At 60.1% G+C, this 17,932-nt stretch overlaps 1 long non-coding RNA gene across 1 annotated transcript; it reads left to right on the top strand.

Annotated features, from left to right (window-relative positions):
• Window positions 1-14,407: 14,407 nt before the first annotated feature.
• Window positions 14,408-16,224, top strand: LOC123830709. The gene is made up of 3 exons (XR_006787806.1): window positions 14,408-14,556; window positions 15,029-15,178; window positions 15,497-16,224. It is a non-coding gene; the product is annotated as an uncharacterized LOC123830709 (long non-coding RNA).
• Window positions 16,225-17,932: the final 1,708 nt, after the last annotated feature.

The following is a 17,932-nucleotide window of genomic DNA, read 5'->3' as shown; positions in this document are numbered from 1 at the left end:
GCAGCGCCGGCCTGCAGGCCCCACACGGGAGGAAGGAGGGTGTGCCCACCGTCCCGTGCACCTGCCCGCATGCCCACCTCCGCCCCACCTCCTGTTAGCTCCGCAGGATTTTGCCAGCCACAGCACTCCGCAGTGACGGCAGGTTTGCGGTGCGTGGCTTGCATCCCGACACTGCCTGTCAGACGCCGGCCACGTGATCCGAACCAGAAGCCAGGCCTGGAGCGCCTCCCACCCCCCCAGAGGGGGTGCTGGACCTTTCCATCACACCCCCTCCACCCATCCTGTCAGAGCCCAGCGCCGAGCCGCCTGAGTCAGGGATTTGTCGGTCCCTGGGAGGAGCCGCATCTGCCTGCGGGTTGGCAGGAGGAGTGTTGCCATGGTGACAGGCTGCGGTCCAGACAACTGTGAGAGGCAGGAGACAGACGGGGCAGCCGTGCGGTGGCGGAGGGCTCCGGGCTGGCCTGTGTGCCTGCAGCTGCGCCCGGGCAGCGGGCCCGGCCAAGCGTTTACCGTGGGTCTCGGGGGCAGCGTGGCCCCCTCCCAGAAGTCAGCAGCTGGAGGGCTGTGGCGGGAGAGTCGGCGGATGGACGTAGGGAGACGCCTGGACACATGGGGGCGGGAGCGATACGGAGACTCGGGAGACTGAGGCCGATCAGCGCTGAGGGACAGGCCGTCCCGAGACAGAGAGCCCGTGTGGAGGCCACGGAGCCATGATCGTCGACGGTCTCCCCTCAACCGTGTCTGTGTGGGGGGGCGACCGCCCGTGACCCAAGCCACACGACCACGACCCTCACAGAACAGCGGCCGGCTGGCGAGTGCGGGGCTCCGAATTCCGACCAGATCTGGGGACACATTGACCGACGCTCACCGCCCCGCTGCGGCACCCCTGCGAGGGAACACCGGGCCCATTTCACAGACGGGCAGACCGAGGTTTCAGGTGCTGAGCGACGCCACGGGACACACGGACCGGCGTCGGCGGAGCTGGGGTTGAGCACTGCCGCCTGGAGCGCTCCCGCTCTCCCGCTGGAGGGCGTGGCCCGGCTCCGCTGTCGGAGACGACGCACAGGACCTGGGTGACGACGCCTGAGCCCTAAGAGCCCCCCGGTGCTGAGTCTTACGCACCCAGTTAGCCATGGCTGGCGAAGTGGGGAGGACAAAGGGACAAAGCAAAACAAAAGCAGTGCACAGTAGACATGGGCTTTGGGATCCGACGAATCTCACCTCCTACGAAGGGCAACCGATCAAACACGGCGACCCAAAGGGCCACGCAGTCTGGGCAGAGGGACGGGGCGGTGGCATTCCCGCTGCTCCTGAGACGGGGCTCAGCCCGGGGCCGGAACGGGCATCTCCCGCACAGCTTCACCTTCCGACGCAGGCCATGCGTCTCATGCACGGCTCGCTGGGCCGAAACCCAGAGGCCGTGGGACTGGCTCGTGGCCCCGAGCCGCCGGGACCACAGGCGGTGACCCCGCAGTCTCTGACCGTTTCCCATTGTCGCCCGGCCCTCTGACCACAGCGGGAGAGGCCCCTCGGGGTTATGAGGGGCCCAAGGGGGTAATCCCGGGAGTCTCCCCAAGAGAAGGCCCTTAGTTCAGTCAAATCAGCAAAGTCCGTTTTGCCCCAGAGCAGGACACAGACACAGCACCCGGCTCGGGGACTGGGCGCCCCCCAGGAGACACGGGGGCGCTCCTCGGAGTGCGGTGCTCACGGCCTGCGGCACCCAAACGCAGACGAGCTCAGACTGGACGACCGACACGCAGACACGGCAGAGGCCGACCTCGGACGGAGACGCCTTGCCGCCCGGTGAGAGAGGCGCTCCCAGCTGCGTCCGCGCTTCCCGTCCGACAGCCGTGCGGCCGCTCCCCTTACCTGGAGCCCGGCCAGGTCCCCTTCTCGTCCTTCCCCGGGCGGTGCCGCGGGGTCCGACATGGGGGCGCAGGGGCGCACCCACGCCGGCCTCCTCTTCCCGGATCCCGCGCCGCCGGCCCGTGCGGCTGAGACACCGCCTCCTCCTGGGGGAGAAGAGTCTGTGTCAGCTCATTGCTCATGGGAATAAACAGCCTTTCAGAGTTCGGGGAGCGAGGTCCTGTGGGCGCTTTTCCCCGGTCCAGAGCAGTGATAGACATCACCTGCTTCTTCAAAGAACCCCCTTTTCCAGTGTGCACCCCTGCGTCCCCGTGCCCCCAGATTACCTATGTGCACACACACATACATGTTCACATACACACATTTATCTATGTGTTTATGCCTGCCTATTGTTGATCTATCCATGGGATCTACGTGAATCCCACTTCCTTTAGGGTACGGTTAAAAGCAGCAGCAGAAACACCCGCCGACGTCCCCTCGTACACTCGGAAGCTCAGTTCAGCGAGGCCCCCGAGGGAACCTGACACACCGACGCCCTTAGAAACACACAGACGCACCCTCACTGAGCCGCCCCCCGTCACACAGTGAGTCGGTAACACTTAGGGGTCTGTGTGAGACGCGATCGAACCCGTCCCGTTTGTCATCCCGGAATAGACCCGCCGCGCTGCTGTAGGAGCTGCGAACAGCCCACCGCTAACACCAAAAGCTGTAAAAAACGGGTCCCAACCCCGAGCCCCCGGGGGGTGACCCACTTTTGCAGCCGAGCACAAGGAGGCAGCGGAAACGGTAATGGCAGCAGCGAAGGTTTAATTCGGAAGCTCCGCTTGCACAGGGGAGAGCGACACTCCTGAGGGGGGGTTCACTGAAACACCCCAACACGGCCGGCACACTGACCAGCCACCGGTCAGGACCCGGGTCTGCTGTCTCCCCCTGGACGTGACCCGCCGTCACGGCGCGCGGGTTCACTCGACGGCTGAGGGCCCGGAGGAGAGATCGGCGGTGAACGAGCTGGCCTCCCATCCAGACAGACTGTTCTGAAAGTCCTGTCCAGCTGGACGTCCGAGGTCGGTCAGTACGGGGTTAGGTGGGGACGAGAGGACGCAGCACCGTCAGGGGAGGGACTCAGCGGCTGACCGCGTTGTGGTCAGGCAAGTGGGGGCTGCACTGGTGTCACACGGCGGAAGCCCCCGCAGGGCCTGCTGCGGGTCTGAGTGTCTGCTGGGGTGGTCATGGCCCCTGTGGCCCAAGGACCGACAGGCTGCGGCCTCCAGGCACTGCACCGGCTCTTGCGCCCCACTTCGCGGGAGGAGAGGCCCTGGGGAGATGCCGCGGCTGCCGTGGGCCTCCAGGGCCCTGGGTGCGCATTGGCCATGTTGACTTCCACAGGCAGCCGCTGCGGGGCAGCAGGGGAGAGAGCCTCAGTGTGGTGGCCGTGGACACAGTGGTGAGCGCCAGTGCTGTGCACACGCAGAGCGCACAGGTCTGACTTTTTGACCCGGGGACCATCGTCCTGGGATGTGGGAGGCCCCCCACGGGACACACGGCAGGGGCTGACACGCGGTGACTGACGTCGGGCATGACAGGAGCCAGTGGGTCACGCACGGTCAGGACCTTCCCGGTTCTGGTGAGGGAAGCAAGGGACACGGAGTCGTGACGGCGGTGGTGGTCCTGGGCACACTGCCCAGGAGACACGACCGTCTACAGTTGTGCACGCCCCGTCGGTTAGCAGTGCTCCTGCTACGAGGGAGTCAGGCACAGTGAGGGCCAGCCCCCAGGGCAAGAGTCTGCTCTCAGCACCTGCCTCATCGCTTTCCTTTCTCAGCCGGGCTTCTTGGCGTCTTTTATGGATCAACTCACCGGCTAGCGACACGTTCCTTGAGCCTAACAACATTCCAACCGTCTTCTCTCAGGGCTGGAGTTACGTAGACCAGCATCCTGGCATTTCCTGTTATTCCGGATGTGGGTCCACCGGGTGGGCTGGCAGCGTACTCAGCTGCTCCTGCCGATGGGGGGAGGGGCGGCCCAAGCCTCTGACGCCCAGGGGAGAGGACAGTGGGCAGGTCCCTCTGGGGACGCGCACGGCCCTAGAGCAAGGCTCTGTGAGACGCAGGGCGCCAAGGACACTTCGGAGGGAATGAGGCTGCCTGGTGGGACCTGCGGCACCAGAACCATGTCCACGCGGTGGGCGCAGTGGCCAGGCTCGCTCTCCCTGCCACGGCCGTTCCCGACGGTGGGGACGGAGGAGGTGGAGCGTCCCGTCGCAGAACCGGAAGGGCTTCTCGCAACCTGCCGAGGCCGTCTTCAGCTCCGCGGCGACCTTTCTGGGACCGTGCGCCTGTGAGTGACTCCAGAGGTTTCATCTGGCGTCCTTGACCGCGCGAGGCCGGCGAGCCTCAGGCCATCGCTGCTTCCCTGTCACTCTGCCAGGCCGCCCTCTCCCTGCAGGCTGTGTCCGCGGGAACTGAACAGCAGAGAGGGTCTACGGTGTGCCCCGCGGGCGGGGCGCAGCCGTGGGAAGCAGAATGACGCTCTCCCTCTGCAGGAACACGCGTGTGTGTTTAATAACACGGCCTAATCCCCTTCCTCCCTCCCTCATTCATCTCTACCTTTTCCTCTGTCCCTTCCTGCAACAGACTATGACTTCAGTGCTTACTACGTACAACGCACTCTGCCCGGGAGGACGGAATTTGACAAGGAGGGGCTGGATGTGCCCCCCGACACGAACGCACACAGCGACCCTGTTTCCTCGGGGACGTGACCTGCTTCCACCCGCCCCTGACCTGGCTGTGACACCGCAGGCGGGCCCTTGGAACGACCCAGCGATTCTCTTCGAGGCGGGCTCCCGCCCACGAACGAAACGACACGCGTGTTTCTGGGCGGCCAGTTCTGCTCCGGCAGCTCAGCCTGCGGGGTTTGCAGAAGTCTCTGATTTACGGCCCCGTGTTTCTGCCAGGAACCCACGGTGCCTGCCTCCCCAGAAGGTTCTGAAATCATACGCCGTAGGTAGTGAGTATAGAAAAATGGCTCTACCTGCGGACTCCCTGCAGGCATTTTTTTTCCATTTGTTTCTCCCTGAATACTTTTTGGCGAACTTGGCCTTGAACTCATCATGCATGAGGGAAGACCTCCTGCACTTGAAGCAGGAGCGAGGAGCAACACGAAAGGTCGACAGACGTGCTCTCGTCATCCCAGCCAGGAGCGGGTTCCGCCCACTGCCCCTCCAGGTGCTCCTCGTCTGGACAGACGGACGCGCAGTGACAGCCCCGCCCGTCGTCGTGAGCGTTTCTGAGAGCCAGCGGTCGGCCACCTTCTCACGTGGAGTCATTGAAAAGACGGGAGCGAGGTCAGCGGAGTCTGGGTAGTTGAGACGAGGGTTTCTCATCGAGACTCATCGCCCTACACGAGGCAGAGCACCTGCGGACCAGGGAGTGTCGGGTGCTCCGCCCTCTGGCTGCAACCCTCTACCGAGGACGAGCAACATGCCACTTGGCCTGCGACACGGTCTCAGGAGACGCAGAACCCGGCGAACGGAGCCACTGGAAGGCGCTGAGCGAGCAGGTGGGGGGCGGAACGCGGGGGGGGCGGATCCTGGCAACATGGCTAGAAAGTCCACCTGGGGAAAAAACAAACAGGTAGGATCGGCCAGGGATGGTCTTTCAAAGAGGCCGGGCTGGCGTCACTCACCTGAGGCTGCCGGCCTCAGGCGTGAGAGCAGGTGGCCCCTAGCGGGCTGCGGGCGGGCGGTCCCGAGTCCCCAGACGGTGGCCTGTGGGAGGCGTGAGGGAAAACGAAGGGGCCCTTCACAGAAAGCCTTCCTTGGGAGGCCAGGCGCTCATGCGGCAGCTGACGGGAAGCAGTCGGACTCCTGAGGAGGCCCGCGAACGTGCGCACAGTCCCAGCGCCGCGTGCGGAGGACCGGAGCGACGGGGCAGTGACCGAGCTGGGACAGGAAGGCCACTCTGGAAATGCTCGTGGACAACGATGAGACGGAGGCTGGACAGTGACCAGGGATTCTCGAGTCGTCGCCCACATCGAACCGACACCAGGACAGACGGCTGGACGGGCGGACGGGAGACAACCTCCCCCAGACGCGAGCGCTGGGAGCAATAACACAGACGGACACTTTGGAAGGGCCTCATTCAGTGCCGGTTTGTTGAGTTACGGACGTGCTGGCGCGCCCAGAAGTGGCACCAAGGGGTGGGGGCGGACACTGTGGCGAGAAGACGGGCATCAGGACGAAGGTCTGGGAGTCTTCAGCAAACGGGCAGGAAGGAGTCAGAGAAAGGATGGACGTGGTGACGCCCGCGGAGAGCTCTGAGCCAGGGGAAGCCCAGGGCAGGACCTCGGAAGGGCTAGCTCACTGGCGCGGCCGCAGGGGCAGCGGGAGCCGCGTCTGCTGGGCCCACTGCCCCGCCCCCACACCTGAGAGTGGGCCTGACCTCCCAGCTGGAGGAGCGCCACTGGAAGAACGAGGGAGGGCGGGTTTCCAGGGAGGGCGGTCTGCGGGCCGTGCGCAGCGGCACCGTCTGGGCGGCAGAGAAGCTGCTCCGAGGGGGAAGTGGATTCGGGTTCGGGGGTCGGTGTGGATTTTGGGGAGCAGGCCGCTAAGAAACGGGAAGGAGCAGAGGTCAGACTGCGTGGTCCACCATCCCTCCGTGTCCACTCTGAGTCGGGGCGTTTTATCTCTTCAAACCAGAACTGTTCCCGCCTGTGACCTCCAGGATCTGGGATATTCACGACGATGCTGTTTTGTCTTTGCCAGAGGACGATTCCTCTCGGAGCTCCACACTTTACTAAAACCCAGAACAAACAAAACTCCCGTTTAGTCAATTAAATCCGAGACCCGCAACAGCAGCTCGGCCACACTCAACCCGGAGTCCTGATTCGCTCCTCGGACAAAGTGGGCTTCATCCCCGATGTCACACACAGATCCCGGGAGGAACAGTCAGGGGTCACCAGGAGCGACGCCTGGAGTCTGTCGTTTTCAGCGAGCTCCCCGCGCACCGAGGTGTGAGGCCCGTGCGTGTGTGCTGGTGTGTGTCTGGTGGTGTCCGTGTGAGTCCTGGCTCCGTGTCTGTGTCTGTGTCTATATCTGCACCTACATCTGCACCTACACCTACATTTGTGTCTGTATCTATATCTGTGTCTGTATCTACACCTACGTCTGTATCTGTGTCTGTATCTGTGTCTGTATCTGTATCTATATCTGTGTCTGTATCTGTATCTATATCCATACCTGTACCTGTATCTGTATCTACACCTGTATCTGTATCTATATCTGTATCTGTATCTATATCTGTATCTTTATCTGTATCTGTATCTGTATCTGTATCTGTATCTACACCTACATCTGTGTCTGTGTCTGTGTCTGTGTCTGTGTCTGTATCTGTATCTGTATCTGTGTCTGTATATAAACAGGTTCAATCTCAAGGCATAGAACTTGCTGAGATTTTAAATAAAGTATCTCTTTAGCTTCGGTCACATTCATTCATTCATTCACGCTATCATTCATTAACTCATGCTTTATTTAATTAAGCCCTTGCTGTGTACCATATGCTCAGCTAGTCACCGGGAATATCAAAATAAATGAATATTTTCCTTTTCTAGAGCATGCATCTGAAGCGTTATTTTGGTCCTCATATCAAAGTGATTCGTTTTTGTTCTGCTTTTCGACTTATTATTTGAACTGAGATGCTCAGCCGGAGACTGGCGCTGTGTACGCCTGTGTACTGTGGGCCCAGGAGGCGGGGCCCGTGGGTGTGACCGGGTTTCCAGAGGAGTTCGGGTCCCTCCTTCCTGAATCTCAGCTGTCGGTAACCTGTTCTCGCGTTGTCTCGCTCTCATCTCTTTCCCACTGTATTTTTCACAGATTACAGATCCGCTGGGTGTGTAGACTGGCCCCGCGGTCCCCTCTGAGGCAGGCTGGCTCCTCCCCCGAGACAAGGGACGAGCAGCCCACAGGACCCCTCGGGCAGGAGAGGGTTCCGACCCCCGCAGTGCTGCGCAGCTGCAGGACCTGGGACCTGCCCGAAGCCGCCCTACGAAGGCAACAAGACTGTCAGTTTGTCTGTCGCCGTGAAGTCCTTGGCAGGGGATGGTGAGCCGTTTGATGTCCGCAGGGACTCCGCCGGGGGCTGCGAGGACCCCTCGCCCCCGCCCCCCCCCCACCCCGCACGGGCGGGGGGTCTGCTGCAGGCCTGTGACGAGGGGTGCCGGCAGCGTGGGCTCAGAGCGGTTCCCGCCGGCACCCGCGGTGATGTTCAGGGGCAGGAGGGGCGCGTGTCTGCGGGACGAGCCACGACTTGCGGAGCTTTCCCGGCCGGTGCTTCAGGAACGGATCCGGCCGAGGCGCCCGCCGTCCTGGCCCGAGCACAGACGCCCACGCAGGCGCAGGGTCGGCGCGGCCCGCGTCTCCCTCGTCTCCGGCTCCCTGCCGCCTCGCCGGCGCGGGGAAGAGAAGTGGCCGGTGGTGCTCTGCTGCACCCGGTGGCCCGGTTCCGCTCCCCGGGTGGGGACACTGGTGCTTCCCTCCAGTGGCCTCTGGGCACAACCGACTCAGAGGTTAACTTGACCTCGGGGACCACCGTCCGCGGTGGCCGCGGCAGGGAATGAGGAGAAAGCTCTGACTCCGTGGCTGCGGGTTCACCTGCGCCGCTCACCAAGGCCAGTGGGGCGGTCGGCAGAGATGCCGGGAGCCGCCTATTTTCGGAAAGGAGGTCACGTGAGAGGACGTGTCAGCGGAGGCTTAAGTGGCACAGAGATTGCCTACAGGTCTAAAAAGAATCACACAGAAACATGCAGGGTGTCTTTGAATGTGCTAAGCTGCCTTACAGAAACCCAGGGGGGACACGGGGGCGGGGTTCGGGACCCCCGAGAACACGCTGACGGGGAGAGTGAGCCTGGGTGTCGGGGGACCTGCCCTGCCTCCCGGCCACCCAGAAGGGGGGCCGAGCCCCCACCATCTCCCATGTGTTCCCGGTTCCAGGGTGGAGAGTCCCATGGCTGACACCTGGCGCGTGTGTACAGGGGCCTGCTGGGTTTTTAATAACACGCTGCCGCCTGCCTCCTTGGAAGGGAGGGAAGGGCACCCCAGATCGTCACTCTGAGGGGTGCCAAGGCCAGGTTCTCTGGCCCTGGCCGGGGGGCTCAGGTGGTCAGAGCGTGGTCCTGAGACGCCACGGTTTCGAGTCCCTCCCCCGTCAGGCACAGACGAGAAACCACCAGCGAGGGCACCAACGGACGGGACGACCAACTGATGTGTGTGTGTCTCTCTTTCCCTTCCCCTCTCTCTCTCCAATCAATACATAAGAATAAAACAAGGAGGAGTGGGCTTCCTGGTCACTTCACGCCCACTGGACGACGGCCACGTCGGACGGCCGGGCGGCGAGTACGGGGACTGCCCCTGACGGTGTCCGTCTGTTTCCCGCGGGGCGGGACCCTGGGGCAGGAGAGCCACCACCAGCCCACCCGGCCTGGCCCACGGTCGGCCCACCCTAATGGGCTCTCCGGCTCGTCTGGAACCACTGACTTCAATCGCGGGAGCTCGACATTGGAGAGAAAATGTGTTTTCCCCCTGGGCGTGGAGAAGTGAATATTGCACTAATGAAAGCAGGGAAATTCTGGCCCTGACTTCAAACGCGGTCGGAATGCCGAGTGTTGCTAGGTTTCGTACGTCAGTGTGTGAGGCTGTGTGTGCGACCCCCCTGTGAAACTCCGGGGCGGGGGTGGATGGATGACGCCGTAACTCACTCCATTGGCCCCAGCGTGCGGACAAAACGCCGTTTTATGAGCCCTAGGTAGGGGCGACAAATCCAATGTCCTGCGTGTCCGGCAGCCAGAGCGGGCACGCCACCTCCGACGTGACTCGGAATTAGCCGTGACAGGTGGGCGGCGTGAACACCACGCCGCGGGGCGGGGGGGGGGCGGTGCGGCCCGGGCCCGAGGAAGGGCAGGTGTGAGACTCGGACCAGAACCAGCGGCACAGCGGTGCCGGCCAGCCTGGCTCAGGGAAGCGAGCGCAGCGTCCGCGACACCGCCCCGTTTCACCCACTTCCTGCAGATCAAACCTGTTCAGGGCCGTTCTGTGCTGCCCTTTCCCGGCCCGCCTGAGTGACTGTTGATACACTGTGCTCTAATCGGGGTGGACCAGTCATCCTCAGATTAATGCAGCTCAAGTGACATAAATGTACAGAATCCGGCAGAAGTGAGGCCTGCACGGGTGTGGTTGGGGGGGGCAATAATACGGGTGCGATGAGTTATAGTTTTAATTTGAACATTTCACCTAAAATGCCATTTGGTGTGCTGGAGTGTGCTATTATGCCACAGAGTCACACGCTCATGATTTTGTAATAAAAGATGTTTGTAATAAGAGAGGGGCGTTATTTGTGCCGGGCCCTGTATGTGAACTGTACGTCTTTACAAACCCATGCCCATCTGCTTTAAAGTTCTCCCTCTTTCTAGGGATACTGCTTTGTGCCCTGCTTTTCTAGGAGAGTGTATGTTTCCAGGTGGATGAGGCCGCTTGGAAAATCTCATCTGTATGCAACATTTTAACGAACATGAAAGGTGGGCCGGATCAGTCAGGGAAGATTACGGTTCTTGGGATTTCATGTGTAATTAAGACGTAGGAGATTACTGACAGAATTCAGCTTTGATGTTTTTCTGGCCAAATAATCTTTTAATGAATATTACTTCGTAAACACACTCTGAAGTGGAAATTCGGCGAGAAAGAGGAATAAGACAGTGCTGGAAAGAGACACACGCATGTGCAAACACTGTAACACAGTGCTGAGTATCACGGCGCATCACACTGCCGACCCTTTCCAAGACACACATTAAAACCGTAACCATATTTGTTGCACGTAAACTTTCTCACGAAATGATATGAGTGCCTGCTGTATGCACAAAAGCATGCTATCACGGAGGGAACAGAGATGAAGGCTTTGCATCTGTAACGAGTCACTGAATGGGACTCGTGACGCGTTGACGGACAGCCAACCACGTCCCAGTCACCGCGTTCCCTCCCGACACGGGACGGCGTCATGCGGCAGGCGACACAGGCCAGGCCGCTCTCGAACCCATAGCGGTGTAGGCAACCATGCGTGATACAGCCACACATAGAAACGGGAACCCACAGCCGTGCAACCAGGTATGACGCAGACGTGCGAGGTCACCTGAGGGCACGTGTGGGGGGAGACGGACGGAGGTGTGAAGCAGGGGCCGGGGGCCGGCGGGGGCATTTCCAGAGCTGGAACCGAGTGGGGGGAGGTCCGGGGCAGAGGGACACGAGGTCAGAAAAGAGCTGAGAGAGAGAGGTCTGGTGGTGTCGGACGGAGAGGGGAGGGGCGTTTGCCTGGGGGGAGGGGGAGAGACACGGGCCCCAGGCCGCGAGAGGTCAGGGGGACGTGAAGAAGTTCAGTGTTTGTCCTGGGACCACGGGGAACCCCGGGTGGATGTCACTGGGGGCGGCCAGTCTGCATTTCCCTCTGGGTGTGACCTGGTGATGGGCCGAGGGACAGGCAGGGGAGGAAGCAGGAAGACCGACGGCGGCAGCAGCAGCGGGGCCGTGGCTCAGGTGAGAGACCACAGCACCTGGCCAAGAAGGGAGACCGATTGGACTCGCTGGTGGGTGGGGTGCAGGGGTGGGCGGGAGGCGGTGTCCCAGCGGCTCCTCCTGCTTCCTGTCTTCTGACCCCGCCCTGCAGGGGGTGCTTGGAGCAGGGGTGGTGGCTGCAGGCAGCGGGGCGGCTGCCCCCGGGCTCCGAACTCCCCACCAGGAGAGGAGTCTGGTTCCCGGGCCTACACCTCCGCCCTCGCCAGAAGTTCACCTGCTGCGAACGTTTCCTGTTCCGCCGCTACGCGCCGGTGGATCAACCCGTTTCTTTTCGGAGCTGTCTTCAAACTGACCCGGCCTTTCTGTTTTGTTTATGAAATGCAGACAGCACACGTGAGTGGTGTTCAGATGCAGGTAATTTTCCCTTATGTTGTCAAACAATAACCTTCCTGGTTAAAAACAAGCTTCCCCTTCCAGGGGGTACGACTCGGGCGGACCCTCAAGGTCTGGGCAGTGGGCGTAGAGCTGACCCGTTGCCTCGGCTGGCGAGTCCCCCAGAAGTCGGTGCAGTGACAGAACAACTCTGTCTGCGCAGAAGGGGTGTCCCCACTGTGGTCCGGGCCAAACCATCTCTCTCCGCGGCGGCACATTTACGGACTGCTCCCTGAGCATCTTTACATAAAAGGGAAATTGTCCAAACACCCACCGGCTGGCTGGCGAGCGGCTGGCCCCCCCGAAACAGCGCGGGAGTCACACACGTTCACGCAGCGATCTCGCGTGAACTAGCACGAACGCGTCTGCACCCCGGAGTCCACAGCCGCTCCTTCTCGGCGGTCGGCTCGCACGGGCCCCACGGCGTTCCGCTCTGCTCCGTGGCGCTGACGGTCTTCGGCCTCCACACCCCCGTCCCGAGTGCCCGTGGAGATCACACGTCACTCCTGGCGTCCCCTGTGGGAGTCTGAGAAGACCCCAGCAGCTCTCAGGCCGAGCGGTCTCTTGTCCTTAAAGGGACGCGGCGCCTGTCACCTCGGTGCTGCAGCGAGCCGCGCAAGTGCAGGCCCGCCGGTGGGAGCAGCGCCGGAGCTGACGGCCCCCCCTCCCACCCCAGTGACAGCGCTTCTCGCTGCCTCGGGGTGGGACGGGGACCCGGAGACCTGCCGAGGCCAGACAGAAGCTGCCACGTTCCGTGTGGACAAGGTGCGTGCACCTGAAGGCAGGAGTAGAAGAAACCGTGTCGGAAGATAAGACATAGACGTGAAGCATGAGTTCTATTTTTCCCCTTGTTTTTGTCGCTCCCAGTCGATAACTGACTTGCATGAGGCTGAGCCTCCCCTTGTGTGACCTCATTTACGGGGCGGCGCCAGGAACAGGAGTGGCCCGCCTACCCTGCAGCAGAGGTCTGCAGCAGAGATCAGATACGGAGTAATTCGTGCGGGATTAGACGGAACCTTGATACAATGTATATTTTTCCCAGTCCTCACTCCTGTCAGCAGGGCTGCTGCCGTACCACGAACCAGGAGGCTTGGACAGCTGACATGTATTTCCCAGTTCTGGGGGCTGCAAGTCCAGGGTCGGGGTGTCTGCAGGGCTGGTTCCTCCCGAGGCCTCTGCACCTTGTGAGCTTCCCTTCTTGTCCCCGAGAACAAGCCTCGAATGCCCCCCCACTCCTGAGTGGGGGCGGGTGGCAGGCCCGGCCCCTCCTTCTTCCAGCTGAGGCCGAGGGGGGCCCTCTCAGCGGGGAGGGGGCGGGCGGCGGAGCGGCAGCTGCCTGCCTGGACTCGCCGCAGCCAAGCGCCCCGGGACGCGTCATTGCCGCGGGTCTCTGAGAAGCAGGCAGGTGTGCTCCAGTTCAGGGTCTGGGAACGAAAGCAGCGCCAGGAAGAACCACCCGGCAGGACCGTGCCGACACCACGCCAGCCAGCCGCTCTCCGCGCCCAGGTTCGGAGCAGCGGGAACTAACGCTATATTTAGGGATGGTGCACATGGTACAGGTAATAAACCCGGAATTATTCTCTATGATCCAGGGTAATTTCAGCAAAGTAGCACATTATAGTTACAGGCGACCTGTGGTGGTGTTATGGTTTAGAGAACTGTTTGTGTTTTTTTTTTTTTTTTTTAAAAAAACACATGATTGCAGGGTTTTTATTTTGGGGGTGGGAAGACTGCTCTCCCTCTCCTTGCAGGGAGGCACGTGGGCCGGCATCACGACCTGCACGGCCCGGGTGGGCTTCCTCCCGGTGGCCCCTCTGCTCTGTCTGTGCCCCGCGGGTTCCACACGGCTGCCCACGGGCTTGGGGACCCAGGACCCACGCACACCTGGGGCGCCAACGGGGGCTCCCGTAAGAGGGAAGCTGGGTGGCAGGGGCGTGTCTTGAACTCGGGGAGAGAGCGAGGTGGTCTGTGAGCGACTGACTCCAGAGCCCACTTTGCTCCCCGGGAGGAAGGAAGGTGGCTCACCAGCGGCGTCACACCCCTAACAGAACACACGCCGAGGCAGAGGCGCAGGGAGTAAGCGAGGAGACGCAGCGGAGGGCAGGAAACCAGACGAGACCGAGAGAATGGCACGTCCTGCCGGTCCAGGCGCTCGCCTCGGCCAGCGACTCCGGGCGCAGCTCCCTGCCCCCGGCAGCCTCGCGGGGACAGGGGACCCGGCCGGTCGCACAGGCCGTTGTCTCCGGAAGGTAAACTGAGCCGATGGACGGACTGCTCTGGGAAACCACAATTATTCTTGGTGCTAAAATTAGAAATGTCTTTGGTGGGTGCTCATGGAAAAAGGCGACATATGACTTGGCACCATCCCCTTAAACCTTGTGACACACCGTGTGCTCCGGCTGGGCCAGGTCCAGGACCACCTGCCCAGGAGGGAGGCCCTGGCCTTTCAGGGAACCCGGGACACGCACTTTAGATGCATGACCTGGTTTACACTCACTGCCCCCCCCGCCCAGTGTGTATTAATAGCACCAGAACTCAGAAATGCCCCAGGCAGGATGGCAGCTTGCATGCTGACTCGGGTTAAAGACGCAGTGTCCTTTTTACGGCAAGGCTTACGGGACTCTGGCCACGTTAGTAACTCTGGGAGACTCCGAGCTCCTCATATCGGATACGGGTGGATGACGGTCATTGGACGCCTGTTCTCAGTGAGTTCGTGTCCTGGGGCTGACATGACACGGTGCCCCAGACTGGGTGGCTTTAACATCCCGGGGACAGAGTCTGACATCCAGGGTCGGGGGCAGGGCTGGCCTCCTCAGAGCCGCTCCTTGGCGGGTAGATGACCGTCTTCCTGGCCCGTCTTCACGTGGTCTTTGTGTGTGTCTGTGGTTCCGTCTGCTCTCGCGATTACCGGCACAGTGGGGCTGATCAGGGCGCAGCCACATGGCCTCTGTGTACCTGGGTCACCCCTTTTCAGATCCTATCTCCCAGCGCAGTCCCGTCCTCGGGGACGGGGGGTTAGCCCCTCGGCGTAGGAACTTGGAAGCGAAAGACCACTCAGCCCGGGACACCCAGCACACACACTGAAGGTGTTCCATCGACTTTCAGAGGCGCGACCACCGCAGCGCGGGGCGTCCGGTCCCGCAGGGCGCTGACAGTTCATCCTCTTACCTTTCTCAGCCGTGCTTTTCCCGCATCCCCTCCTTGCCAACCCCCGGGAAGGCTCTTCGCATGTAACAAACAAACGAAATGAATGTATCTATTTACTAATGCTGGAAGAAACCGCAGTGAAATCACGGCAAGAGTGACCCTTGCGTAAGAGAAATATGGGTACGTTTTTCTTCCTTATGTATTCTGTGTGTTCCAGGTTTGTTTTTTAATTTGATTTTCCATCAGCCCTATTTCCATTTTCTGTGTGGGGAGCTGTGAAAGCGGACTCGGAGTCGTGCCGACCCACGCCGCAGCCTGTGCAGTGGGAGCGGTGGGTGTCTTCACGGGCGTCTTCCAAGCAGGCTGAGTGCCCGTCCTGAGCGGGGCGGCAGCCAGGGCCCACGGCACCAGCGCCTCCTGCCAGTCTGCACCCGGGGCCGGGGTCCCTCTCCTGGGACCGCCTGCTGCTGAAAAGGCCTTCCTTCTCCGTCTCTGCAGGGCCTGGGGGGAAGCTGGGGTCGCCAGAGACGGGCCAGGTGTGCGCAGAGCTCTCCGCCGGCCCCCGCTGCGGATGGAGATGGAGATGGAGCCGAAGACAGGCCCCTCGGGTCCCTGGTCGCAGCAGGGCGGCCCAGGGGAGGCTGGCTCACGGAGGGAGGGTTGAGGGGGCTCGCTCAGCTCTGCCACCTGTGCGAGGGGCTGGTGGCCAGCTCAGGCCAGGGACCTCGGGCCACCACAGTCCCTGGAGGCCACCTAGAACGGTCTGGGGGTGAAACACCGTGACAGTCCTGCCCCAGCGGCAGCGGCCCTCGTGCGAGGTTCGCTGGCCGCGGTCCGGCACAGAGTGTCCCCGGTCCGAGGCGGGGCTTCCACTGGCAATGATGGCAGAGCCGTGGAGGTGAGGGAGCACCTCCCGGGCTCCCCTCAGAGTGCCGGTGGGGCTCTGTCACCCCCACTTTCTCAGATGGCGGCTCCACCTAGAGTCAAGGCGGGCGCCCCAGGGGGTCCCTGCCCTGGGGACCCCCAAACAAGGGGGTCCCTGCCCTGGGGACCCCCAAACATCAGCCTCCTCCCCTGCAGGACCTCCGGGTCCCGAAGCTGAGAAAGGCCCCCCCTCAGCTGTGGCGATGGGGGTGGGGGGGCGGAGACCAGAATGGAGCTGTCGGGGTCCCTCGCTAGTATGGTCCCACGTGTTGTAATAAGTACCATATGTCACTTTTTAAAAATCAGAATAAAGTCATGTTATATGAAAAGCTAGAGCAATGCTTATATTTTATGAGTGGGGGCAAAACAGCAATCACGCGTGTAACTTTTTAGTTTTATTATATCGGATACCGATATTTTCTTAAATACTCATCATTAAAATGTTTTTCATCACGTGAAGAGTTTACATTCACTTAAAAGGCTGCCTTTTGCCCCACTCACAATGAAGATGTTTTTAAAATGAGTTTTCCGCGGCCATGGCAACCAGTGAGGCGGGGCTGCACAGATCCCACGGGGAAGGAACCAGACACCAGAGCAGCTCAGGAACCGCGCGACACCTTCACGCCAGCCAGCAGTGCTTTTCCTGTCCCCTCCACCTTCGCAAAGGGCAGTCAGTCCAAACAACCTGTCCTAAAAACGAAAAAGGTCCCCAAATATGCATTTCTAGTCATTGGAATCCTACACAGGCACCGCCAAAAAGTTACTGTGAGATTTTATGTACAATTCTAAGCGTGGTGTTTTTTCAGCCAGTGGAGACACCGTAACTGGAATTCTGTGGCCACTAATCCTCTGCCTTTTCTGTCAAAAACAAGTGAAAATTTGAGTAACTGTACATTGAGTTAAATTCAGAGGGAGAAATAACTAATATACTTAGAAATTACTTTTTCTCAATAACGGAGATTATATACATACCCTGTCCCTTGGCGTGTGGTCACTGCTTAACCTGCGCCCACGGTTCCACCTTCACGCGCTTTGCAACAGGCAGGACACGTGTTTTTAAGAAGAACCGTGTTTGTTTATTATGAAAATTTATTTTAAATGTCAACTCAAAGCCTTGGAGTAGTTTCTTGCCCCAGTGGCCATTATGAATAGTAATGGTTTGACGAGCTACTTTGTAATTTTTGTGCATGGTTACTGGTATGATTGATGCATGTGCCCTAAGCAAGATAAGAAACATAATTTCCATGTGAGTTCCTCAGGTTCTCCTGGGAAGAGATGGGACCTTGTTTTTTTTTTATTATTTATACAGACAAGTAGAATGGTGAATGCTTACCAGAAGTTATTTACGGATTGACAATATATCTTTAGATTTCTAAAATAATTAGAAAATCTTAAGTAAACTCTTTGAATTAAGATAGTTTTAACAGACCGATACACTAACTTTATTTCACTTATAAACCTTGCGTTTCTTAGCTTAGAAGACCCTTAATAGGGAAAAATCATATACACAGCTTTGGATTAAAAAAACATGATTCCTCCTCTTTTTGCGCTCTCTACGCCAAGCATTTTTTGTTACCACGGAGACAGTGAAAGGTCTGGGACAGCTGACGCCCTTGTGAGTTCCCTCAAACACCCCGTCAGAGCTGAACTCCGCTGCAGCTGATGCCAATTATGTTTCGCAGTTACGCACGTTCCGCTTGCTGAAAGCTACTGGAACCTCTTTGAAGAGGTTTAGAGCTCAGTGGTCCACCAAAGGGCGGGGCTTTCGCGCCCCGTCACGGAGACCACCGGGTACCGCCAGAAGTTCTCCCCCAGGGCGGTCCCCTGCAGGCAAACGCGCTCCTGGAGGATGGCTGAGCCCCCCAGTGGTTTCGCCGGCTGATCTCCTCGCCGTCTTTGAGGCACACGCCACGGGATATTGGTGCACACTGTTCAGTACCAGGGAAAAAAACAACTAATAATCTTTCTCAGAATGTCGACACACGCCTAAGCCTGCAGGGTCTTAAGAAG

The sequence above is a fragment of the Phyllostomus hastatus genome, unplaced genomic scaffold, assembly GCF_019186645.2.
Source record: "Phyllostomus hastatus isolate PE091 unplaced genomic scaffold, TTU_PhHast_1.1 phas_scaffold_129, whole genome shotgun sequence".
Classification (NCBI taxonomy): Eukaryota; Metazoa; Chordata; class Mammalia; order Chiroptera; family Phyllostomidae; genus Phyllostomus; species Phyllostomus hastatus.
Note: the sequence above shows the minus strand (reverse complement) of the source record. Positions and strands in the feature narration are given on the sequence as shown.